Below are 12,521 nucleotides of genomic sequence, written 5' to 3' on the forward strand. Positions count from 1 at the left end.
ACCAAGGACTCATCCACGCAGATGTCCCTTTTGGGAACGTACACTTCAGAAAACTTTTTGTTGAAGTGTTCGATGACCGGCCGAACTTTGAACAGACGGTCAAAGTTGGGGTCATCTCGTGCGGGACACTGTGCATTATCGGAATAATGCAGGAATTTATGGATGGCCTCAAAACGTCTCCGAACCATGGCCATTCGGAACACTGGAGTGTTATATAAAACATCTACACTCCAATATTGCCGAATTTCTGGCTTCTTCACGATCCTCATGTGGAGGACCAGGCCCCAAAACTGCATCATTTCAACTGCGTCTACAGGAGACCAGTTGGAAAATGATGTACCGGGGTTTTGCTCCAAAAATTGACGAGCATACAAATTAGTTTGCTCCACCATGAGGTTAATAAAATCCTCAGAGAAAAAGACTTTGAAAAAGTCTGTTTCTGTGAGGCCCGTGGTGTCAAACTTGATTCCTGATTCTGCCACAAAATCAGGAATCAGTGGCTCGTAATTTTCAGGGGGCGAGGTCCATGTGGGTTCCGCAGTGGGGAGTGCTGGTTCAGGAGTGGTGGGGGCTGCCTCATCTTCTGTCCTGGGGCGTCTGCGTGGCGGTTACTCAGGACCCGAGGAGGAAGATGAGGAGGAAGAGGAGGAGGAGGAGGAAGAAGAGGATGAAGAATCAGAAAAGTAAAGAAAAGTGGGATCCTCTCCCTCGCTATCAGTGTCAGAGGCAATGAAAGCATATGCCTCCTCCAATGAATAGCGCTGTTGGGACGGAGGGGACGAGCGGGACATTTTTGTGTGAATATGGTGATTGGGTGCACTTTATTGATAACTGTACGTGTATGTGTGGGGGGATAGTGATTTGTGCAAACTTATCTGAAAAGAAAATGCTAAAAGGAGAAGAAAAACCTGTAAAAAGAAAAGTCTAAAACAGCAGGCCCAGCTCTGATCAGTGAACTGTTTCACTTATCAAAATTTGGCCGCTGCTTGATGTGCGCACGAGGGTCGGGCAAGGGGGAAAAAACAAACAAAAAAAAACGGCAGGCACAAACTCTGATAAGAGAACTGCGTCACTTATCAAACTTTGGCGGCTGCGGGATGTGTGTACAGAGTTGGCGCAACGGGGGTGAGGGAAAAAAGCGAGCGCGAGCGTTGATCGGTGAACTGCGTCACCAATCAACGCTCGGCGGCTGTTAAATGGGCGCACGGAAGGAGGTGGAAAGGGGGGTAAAAAGAGGGGGAAGGGAGATGGAGGTGGAAGTGAGGATTGGGCAGGGATAAGTGATCAAAATGTACGGTTGTAGTCAGGTGGCGCAAAGGGGGGGTGAAAAAAAAAAAAAGGAAAACGGCAGGCACAAACTCTGATAAGTGAACTGCGTCACTTATCAAACTTTGGCGGCTGCGGGATGTGTGTACAGAGTTGGCGCAAGGGGGTGAGGAAAAAAAAGCGAGCGCGAGCGTTGATCGGTGAACTGCGTCACCAATCAACGCTCGGCAGCTGTTAAATGGGCGCACGGAAGGAGGTGCAAAGGGGGGTAAAAAGAGGGGGAAGGGAGATGGGGGTGGACGTGAGGATTGGGCAGGGATAAGTGATCAAAATGTACGGTTGTAGTCAGGTGGCGCAAAGGGGGCTGAAAAAAAAAAAGGAAAACGGCAGGCACAAACTCTGACAAACAAACTTATCAAACTTTGGCGGCTGCGGGATGTGTGTACAGAGTTGGCGCAACGGGGGTGAGGGAAAAAAAGCGAGCGCGAGCGTTGATCGGTGAACTGCGTCACCAATCAACGCTCGGCGGCTGTTAAATGGGCGCACGGAAGGAGGTGCAAAGGGGGGTAAAAAGAGGGGGAAGGGAGATGGGGGTGGAAGTGGGGATTGGGCAGGGATCAGTGATCAAAACGTACGGTTGTAGTCAGGTGGCGCAAAAGGGGGGTGAAAAAAAAAAGGAAAACGGCAGGCACAAACTCTGATAAGTGAACTGCGTCACTTATCAAACTTTGGCGGCTGCGGGATGTGTGTACGGAGTTGGCGCAACGGGGGTGAGGGAAAAAAAGCGAGCGTGAGCGTTGATCGGTGAACTGCGTCACCAATCAACACTCGGCGGCTACTAAATGTGCGCACGGAGGCGGCACAAATGGGGGTGGAGGGGGTAAAAAGGGGGAAGGGGGGATTGGGGTGGATGAACAGGGATTGGGGTGGATGAACGGGGATTGGGCACGGATGAACGGGGATTGGGCACGGATGAACGGGGATTGGGCACGGATGAACGGGGATTGGGCACGGATGAATGGGGATTGGGCACGGATGAATGGGGATTGGGCACGGATAAAACTTACGTTTAGTTGTCTTCTTCTTTAGCAGGGATTGTTGTGCTACAGGCTGCTGTGGCACCACAATACCCAGCACGGCAGGGAGATCGAGGCACAAAATCCAGCAGGGAGATCCAGCAGTATGACCGCTCTGTAGGAATCCTCAGCTAGAATGAGGACCCCTGCAGAGCGGTCATACACAGGTCAGGCAGGTGACACAGACAGGTCACAGAGCGGTCATGCTGCTGCTGTGACCTGTCACTGGTGGGATCGACCATAACATCGATCCCACCAATCAGAGCTTTCCTGGTGACCTGGCTGTGACCTGCCTAGGATCGGAGCTGTTCGCGCCGATCCTAGGCAGCTCACAGCCAGGTCACCTGCAGGGCACAGAGCGGTCACAGCGTGATCACCGCTGCGCCCTGTGATTGGCGCGATCGACGATGACATCGATCGCGCCAATCGGCTCCTGCAGGCCCTGCTGGGCCTGCACTGTGTCCTATCCTAGGATCGGTGCTATTAGAGCACCGATCCACGCAGGTTCCGGCAGGGCACAGCGCGGTAATACCGCGCGGTGCCCTGCGATTGGCGCGATCGATGCGATCGGCGATCGCGCCAATCCGGGGTGTTCTTGCCGGTGCCTGACGTTGCCAGGCACCGGACCTAGGATCGAGTACATCGGTACTCGATCGTAGCCTGTCACCTCATTGTTTCAGCCGCTCCGATTGGCTGAAACAATGAGAATGGCTATGATTGGCTGTTCAGAATTGAACAGCCAATCACAGCGATCGAGAGGGCAGGTGGGCGGCGACAATGCCCTGGATGCCGAGGCCATCTTCCCCCAGGTAAGATGGCGTCGGAATTTTAATGCGATCACCGCGACTTAAGTCGCGGTATCACATTAAAGGGCATGACGTACTATCCCGTCAAGGGTCAGATAGGCCCAGGGCACCTCGACGGGATAGTACGTCTAAGGTCACAGAGGGGTTAACGTTGTTGCACCCTCTCACAATGAAGCTAGTCAGCATTCCTTCCCTCACTGTAAGCCCACCGTTCAGCACACCACCTGCAGCAAATGTGGAGGTTTTGTCGCAAGGCCAAAGCTGTCAGGGAATCACCAGGCTCGTGTTAGGAAACACTGTATGCCAACTGCAAGAATAACATCATCACCAACCCTCTCTCAGTCTGCTATGTCCACCGGCACCCCCGCTAGTTCCACCATATGCAGCTCTCCAGTCCAGCTCACCCTACAAGAGACTCTCATTAGGAAAAGGAAGTACTCATCCTCTCATCCGCGTACACAGGGTTTGAACGCCCACATTGCTAGACTAATCTCGTTAGAGATGATGTCCTAACGTTTAGTTGAAAGCAAAGCTTTCAAAGCCCTGATGGACTTCACTGTACCACGCTACGAGCTACCCAGTCGACACTTCTTTTCGAGAAAAGCCATCCCAGCCCTCCACCAGCATGTAAAAGACCGCATTGTCCATGCACTCAGGCAATCTGTGAGTAGAAAGGTGCACCTGACGACAGATGCATGGACCAGTAGGCATGGCCAGGGGCGTTACGTGTCCATCACGGCACACTGGGTTAATGTGGTGGATGCAGGGTCCACAGGGGACAGCCCTATTGGGACAGTTCTGCCTAGCCCACGGTCTAGGAAACAGTTGGCTGTAGGCGTTCGCCCCCCCCTCCTCCTCCTCCTCCTCGTCCTCCAGCAGAAGTGAGTCTATCAGCATCTGCCACTGTTGCACACGAGGTGTCCCATTATGGAACAGCTAGTGGCAAGCGTCAGCAGGCTGTGTTGGCAATGAAGTGTTTGGGCGACAACAGACACACCGCGGAAGTTCTGTCCGAGTTCTTGCAGCAAGAAACTCTGTCATGGCTGGGCAGTGTACATCTTGAGGCAGGCAAGGAAGTGAGTGATAACAGAAGGAATTTTATGGCTGCCATAGCCCTTTCACAACTGAAACACATTCCTTGCCTGGCTCACACCTTAAACCTGGTGGAGCAGGGCTTCCTGAAAAGTTATCCGGGGTTACCCGACCTGCTCCTGAAGGTGCGAAGACTTTGCTCGCACATCCGCCGTTCGCCCGTACACTCCAGCCATATGCAGAACCATCAGCGCTCTTTGAAGCTTCCCCAGCATCGCCTAATCATCGACATTGCAACAAGGTGGAACTCCAAACTGCACATGCTTCAGAGGCTGTGCGAACAGAGGCATGCTGTTATGTATTTGTGGGAGGATACACATACACGGGCAGGCAGTTGGATGGCAGACATGGAGTTGTCAGGTGTGCAGTGGTCGAAGCTACAAGACCTGTGTCAAGTCCTTCAGTGTTTTGAGGAATGCACACGGATGGTTAGTGCAGACAATGCCATAATAAGCATGAGCATCCCCCTGATGCAAAGTTTGACGCACATAAAGGAGCAGGCATCTGCAGCCGAGGACGAGGGAAGCCTTGATGACAGTCAGCCATTGTCTGGTCAGGGAAGTCTACTGGACGAGGTGGCGGGCGAAGATGAGGAAGACGAGGAGGATGATGGGGATGAATATTTTTTGGATGAGGAAGCTTCTCAGGGGGCAATACAAACTGGTGGCGTTGCAAGGCCAGGTTCAGGGTTTTTGAGGGAGACAAGTGATGTTGATTTGCCCGAAAGTGCTCCTCAACCCAGCACAAGCAGTGAATTGACAACTGGAACATTGGCCCACATGGCGGATTATGCCTTGCGTATCCTAAAAAGGGACCCCCGCATTATAAAAATGATGACCGATGACGATTACTGGTTGCCCTGCCTCCTGGATCCACGCTGTGAATAAACCAGATTGTATCTTAATTACTGTTATGATCAGGTGACCTTGGAACAGCATGAAAACTTTCACTGGAGTAGGTGGTAACTATACTGACCGCAAACCCTGATCTTAACACCAAAACTAGAAGTAGCCGTGGGGTGTGCCTAACAAAACCTAGACACCTCGACACAGCCGGAGGACTAAATACCCTTATAGATGGAAATAGGAATTCTACCTTGCCTCAGATCAGAACCCCAAAGGATAGGCAGCCCCCCACAAATATTGACTGTGAGTAGTAGAGGAAAAGACACACACAGGCAGGAAACAGGATTTAGCAAATGAGGCCACACTAGCTAAACAGGAAAGGATAGGACAGGATACTAAGCGGTCAGTATTAAAAATCCTTCCAAAAATATCCACAGCAGAAAATACAAAAACTCCACCATTTAACTAAAGATGTGGAGCGTATATCTGCAACTCCAGAGAATCCAACAAGACTGAGAAAAAACTGACACAGTCTAAGCTGGACAAGAGAAAAACAAATGAATAGCACAGAATATAAGCACACTGCATGTGTGCTGTTATGACCTGGTGGTCAGGACAATAATGGACCTGGTGGTTAAGAGCACACGGAATGACCTGATAGATACTAATAATATAGGATGAGCTCTGAGACGTGGGAACTCTGCTGACCGCAATCCCTAATCCTATCAACCACACTAGAAATAGCCGTGGATTGCGCCTAACGCTCCCTATGCAACTCGGCACAGCCTAAGGAACTAGCTAGCCCTGAAGATAGAAAAATAAAGCCTACCTTGCCTCAGAGAAATTCCCCAAAGGAAAAGGCAGCCCCCCACATATAATGACTGTGAGTAAAGATGAAAATACAAACACAGAGATGAAATAGATTTAGCAAAGTGAGGCCCGACTTACTGAACAGACTGAGGATAGGAAAGGTAGCTTTGCGGTCAGCACAAAAACCTACAAACAACCACGCAGAGGGCGCAAAAAAGACCCTCCGCACTGACTCACGGTGCGGAGGCGCTCCCTCTGCGTCCCAGAGCTTCCAGCAAGCAAGACAACAATCAGAATAGCAAGCTGGACAGAAAAATAGCAAACCAGAGAAAAACAAGCAGTCACTTAGCTTCTGCTGGGAAGACAGGTCACAAGAACGATCCAGGAGTGAACTAGACCAATACTGGAACATTGACAGGTTTCATGGAGCAAAGATCTAAGTGGAGTTAAATAGAGCAGCAGCTAACGAATTAACCTCATCACCTGTGGAAGGAAACTCAGAAACACCCACAGCCACCAGAGAAAGTCCAGGGACAGAACCAGCCGAAGTACCATTCATGACCACAGGAGGGAGCCCGACAACAGAATTCACAACAGTACCCCCCCCTTGAGGAGGGGTCGCCGAACCCTCACCAGAGCCCCCAGGCCGACCAGGATGAGCCAAATGAAAGGCACGAACCAGATGGACAGCATGAACATCAGAGGCAAAAACCCAGGAATTATCTTCCTGACCATAACCCTTCCACTTGACCAGGTACTGGAGTTTCCGTCTCGAAATACGAGCATCCAAAATCTTCTCCACCACATACTCCAACTCCCCCTCAACCAACACCGGGGCAGGAGGATCAACGGATGGAACCACAGGCGCCACGTATCTCCGCAATAACGACCTATGGAACACATTATGGATGGCAAAAGAAGCAGGAAGGGCCAAACGAAATGACACAGGATTGATAACCTCAGAAATCTTATACGGACCAATGAAACGAGGCTTAAACTTAGGAGAGGAAACCTTCATAGGAACATAACGAGACGACAACCAAACCAAATCCCCAACACGAAGTCGGGGACCCACATAACCGGCGGTTAGCGAAACGTTGAGCCTTCTCCTGGGACAATGTCAAATTGTCCACCACATGAGTCCAAATCTGCTGCAACCTATCCACCACAGTATCTACACCAGGACAGTCCGAAGACTCAACCTGCCCTGAAGAGAAACGCGGATGGAAACCAGAATTGCAGAAAAACAGCGAAACCAAAGTAGCCGAGCTGGCCCGATTATTAAGGGCGAACTCAGCCAACGGCAAAAAGGATACCCAATCATCCTGATCAGCAGAAACAAAGCATCTCAGATATGTTTCCAAAGTCTGATTAGTTCGTTCGGTTTGGCCATTTGTCTGAGGATGGAAAGCCGAGGAAAAAGCCAAATCAATGCCCATCCTAGCACAAAAAGATCGCCAAAACCTCGAAACAAACTGGGAACCTCTGTCAGAAACGATGTTCTCCAGGATACCATGTAAACGAACCACATGCTGGAAAAATAATGGCACCAAATCAGAGGAGGAAGGCAATTTAGACAAAGGTACCAAATGGACCATCTTAGAAAAGCGATCACAAACCACCCAAATGACCGACATCTTTTGAGAGACGGGGAGATCCGAAATAAAATCCATAGAAATATGCGTCCAGGGCCTCTTCGGGACCGGCAAGGGCAAAAGCAACCCACTGGCACGAGAACAGCAGGGCTTAGCCCGAGCACAAGTCCCACAGGACTGCACAAAAGAACGCACATCCCGCGACAAAGACGGCCACCAAAAGGATCTAGCCACCAAATCTCTGGTACCAAAGATTCCAGGATGCCCAGCCAACACTGAACAATGAATCTCAGAGATAACTCTACTAGTCCATCTATCAGGGACAAACAGTTTCTCCGCTGGGCAACGGTCAGGTCTATCAGCCTGAAATTTTTGCAGCACCCGCCGCAAATCAGGGGAGATGGCAGACAAAATTACCCCCTCTTTGAGAATACCCGCCGGCTCAGGAACACCCGGTGAGTCAGGCACAAAACTCCTTGACAGGGCATCAGCCTTCACATTCTTAGAGCCCGGAAGGTACGAAACCACAAAATCAAAATGGGAGAAAAATAACGACCATCGAGCCTGTCTCGGATTCAACCGTTTGGCAGACTCAAGATAAGTCAAATTCTTGTGATCTGTCAAGACCACCACGCGATGCTTGGCTCCTTCAAGCCAATGACGCCACTCCTCGAATGCCCACTTCATGGCCAACAACTCTCGATTACCAACATCATAATTGCGCTCAGCAGGCGAAAACTTTCTAGAAAAGAAAGCACATGGCTTCATCACCGAGCCATCAGAACTTCTTTGCGACAAAACAGCCCCAGCTCCAATCTCAGAAGCATCAACCTCAACCTGAAACGGGAGCGAAACATCTGGCTGGCACAACACAGGGGCAGAAGAAAAACGACGCTTCAACTCCTGAAAAGCCTCTACAGCTGCAGAAGACCAATTGACCACATCAGCACCCTTCTTGGTCAAATCAGTCAACGGTTTAGCAACACTAGAAAAATTAGCGATGAAGCGCCGATAAAAATTAGCAAAGCCCAGAAACTTTTGCAGGCTCTTCACAGATGTCGGCTGGGTCCAATCATAAATGGCTTGGACTTTAACAGGGTCCATCTAGATAGTAGAAGGGGAAAAAATGAACCCCAAAAATGAAACCTTCTGAACTCCAAAGAGACACTTTGACCCCTTCACAAACAAGGAATTCGCACGAAGGACCTGGAACACCATTCTGACCTGCTTCACATGAGACTCCCAATCATCTGAAAATACCAAAATATCATCCAAATACACAATCAGGAATTTATCCAGGTACTCTCGGAAGATGTCATGCATAAAGGACTGAAATACTGATGGAGCATTGGAAAGCCCGAATGGCATAACCAGGTACTCAAAATGGCCCTCGGGCGTACTAAATGCTGTTTTCCATTCATCGCCTTGTTTAATACGCACAAGATTATATGCCCCTCGAAAATCTATCTTGGTGAACCAACTAGCCCCTTTAATACGAGCAAACAAATCAGACAGCAACGGCAAAGGATACTGAAATTTGACTGTAATTTTATTAAGAAGGCGGTAATCAATACAAGGTCTCAAAGAACCATCCTTCTTGGCCACAAAAAAGAACCCTGCTCCTAACGGTGATGACGACGGGCGAATATGGCCTTTCTCCAAGGATTCCTTTATATAACTCCGCATAGTGGCGTGTTCTGGCACAGATAAATTGAACAATCGGCCCTTAGGAAACTTACTACCAGGAATCAAATTAATTGCACAATCGCAATCCCTATGAGGAGGTAGGGCACTGGCTTTGGGCTCATCAAATACATCCCGATAATCCGACAAAAACTCTGGAACTTCAGAAGGAGTGGAAGACGAAATAGACAAAAATGGAACATCACCATGTACCCCCTGGCAACCCCAGCTGGACACAGACATAGATTTCCAGTCCAATACTGGATTATGAACCTGTAGCCATGGCAACCCCAAAACGACCACATCATGCAGATTATGCAACACCAGAAAGCGGATATCCTCCTGATGTGCAGGAGCCATGCACATGGTCAATTGGGTCCAGTACTGAGGCTTATTCTTGGCCAAAGGCGTAGCATCAATTCCTCTCAATGGAATAGGATACTGCAAGGGCTCCAAGAAAAAACCACAGCGCCTAGCATACTCCAAGTCCATCAAATTCAGGGCAGCGCCTGAATCCACAAATGCCATAACAGAATAGGATGACAAAGAGCAAATCAGAGTAACGGACAATAGAAATTTAGACTGTATTGTACCAATGGTGGCAGACCTAGCGAACCGCTTAGTGCGCCTAGGACAATCGGAGATAGCATGAGTGGAATCACCACAGTAAAAACATAGCCCATTCCGACGTCTGTGTTCTTGCCGTTCAGCTCTGGTCAAAGTCCTATCACATTGCATAGGCTCAGGCCCATGCTCAGATAGTACCGCCAAATGGTGCACAGCTTTACGCTCACGCAATCGTCGATTGATCTGAATAGCCAAAGACATAGACTCATTCAGACCAGCAGGCATGTGAAATCCCACCATGACATCCTTAAGGGCTTCAGAGAGACCCTTTCTGAAGATTGCTGCCAGGGCACATTCATTCCACTGAGTGAGCACAGACCACTTTCTAAACTTCTGACAATATATCTCCGCTTCATCCTGACCCTGACACAGAGCCAGCAAGATTTTCTCTGCCTGATCCACTGAATTAGGTTCGTCATAAAGCAATCCAAGCGCCAGGAAAAACGCATCAAGATCACGCAATGCCGGATCTCCTGGCGCAAGGGAAAATGCCCAGTCTTGAGGGTCACCACGTAACAAAGAAATAATGATCTTTACTTGTTGAACAGGGTCACCTGAGGAGCGAGGTTTCAAGGCAAGAAACAATTTACAATTATTTTTGAAATTCAAGAACTTAGATCTATCACCAAAAAACAAATCAGGAATAGGAATCCTAGGCTCTGACATCGGATTCTGAACCACAAAATCTTGAATGTTTTGTACACTTATAGTGAGATTATCCATCAAAGAGGACAGACCTTGAATGTCCATGTCTACACCTGTGTTCTGAACCACCCAGATGTAAAGGAGAAAAGAGAGACAAAACACACTGCAAAGAAAAATAAATGGTCTCAGAACTTCTCTTATCCCTCTATTGAGATGCATTAGTACTTTGGGCCACCTGTACTGTTATGACCTGGTGGTCAGGACAACAATGGACCTGGTGGTTAAGAGCACACGGAATGACCTGGTAGATACTAATAATATAGGATGAGCTCTGAGATGTGGGAACTCTGCTGACCGCAATCCCTAATCCTATCAACCACACTAGAAATAGCCGTGGATTGCGCCTAACGCTCCCTATGCAACTCGGCACAGCCTAAGGAACTAGCTAGCCCTGAAGATAGAAAAATAAAGCCTACCTTGCCTCAGAGAAATTCCCCAAAGGAAAAGGCAGCCCCCCATATATAATGACTGTGAGTAAAGATGAAAATACAAACACAGAGATGAAATAGATTTAGCAAAGTGAGGCCCGACTTACTGAACAGACTGAGGATAGGAAAGGTAGCTTTGCGGTCAGCACAAAAACCTACAAAAAGACCACGCAGAGGGCGCAAAAAGACCCTCCGCTCAGACTCACGGTGCGGAGGCGCTCCCTCTGCGTCCCAGAGCTTCCAGCAAGCAAGACAACAATCAGAATAGCAAGCTGGACAGAAAAATAGCAAACCAGAGAAAAACAAGCAGTCACTTAGCTTCTGCTGGGAAGACAGGTCACAAGAACGATCCAGGAGTGAACTAGACCAATACTGGAACATTGACAGGTGGCATGGAGCAAAGATCTAAGTGGAGTTAAATAGAGCAGCAGCTAACGAATTAACCTCATCACCTGTGGAAGGAAACTCAGAAACACCCACAGCCACCAGAGAAAGTCCATGGACAGAACCAGCCGAAGTACCATTCATGACCACAGGAGGGAGCCCGACAACAGAATTCACAACAGTGTGCCACAGAAAAAGAAACAGACACTTATCTTTGCTGAATTGGCAGCTAAGCAGGAGAAGCCAGAAAGTGATCCAACACTTCACAAGAAACATTGACAACTGGCAAGGACTAAAGAATCCTGCACACCTAAATATCCCAGTCAGAACTGCAATCAGCAGATACACCTGGCCAGGACTGCGACTCAGAGACAACTGCATTCCAACCTACAACCACTGGAGGGAACCCAAAAGCAGAATTCACAACAGTACCCCCCCCTTGAGGAGGGGTCACCAAACCCTCACCAGGGCCCCCAGGACGATCAGGATGAGCCAGATGAAAGGCACGGACCAAATCAGCAGCATGGACATCAGAGGCAAAAACCCAAGAATTATCCTCCTGGCCATAACCCTTTCATTTGACAAGGTACTGAAGCCTCCGCCTCGAAAAACGAGAATCCAGAATCTTCTCAACCACATACTCCAACTCTCCATCAACCAACACAGGGGCCGGAGGATCAACAGAGGGAACAACGGGCACCACATATTTCTGCAATAAAGATCTATGGAAGACATTATGGATAGCAAAAGAGGCCGGAAGTGCCAAACGAAAAGACACCGGATTAATAATCTCAGAAATCTTATAAGGACCAATAAACCAAGGCTTAAACTTAGGGGAAGAAACCTTCATAGGAACATGACGGGAAGACAACCAGACTAGATCCCCAACCCGAAGCCGGGAACCAACACACCGACGACGGTTAGCAAAACGTTGAGCCTCCTCCTGAGACAACACCAAATTGTCCACCACATGAGCCCAAATCTGCTGCAAACTGTCAACCACAGAATCCACACCAGGACAGTCAGAAGGCTCAACCTGCCCAGAAGAAAAACGAGGATGAAAACCAAAATTACAAAAGAAAGGCGAAACCAAAGTAGCCGAACTAGCCCGATTATTAAGGGCAAACTCGGCCAATGGCAAGAAGGCCACCCAATGATCCTGATCAGCAGACACAAAGCATCTCAAATAAGTCTCCAAAGTCTG

Source organism: Ranitomeya imitator, chromosome 1, assembly GCF_032444005.1.
Source record: "Ranitomeya imitator isolate aRanImi1 chromosome 1, aRanImi1.pri, whole genome shotgun sequence".
NCBI classification, from domain to species: Eukaryota; Metazoa; Chordata; class Amphibia; order Anura; family Dendrobatidae; genus Ranitomeya; species Ranitomeya imitator.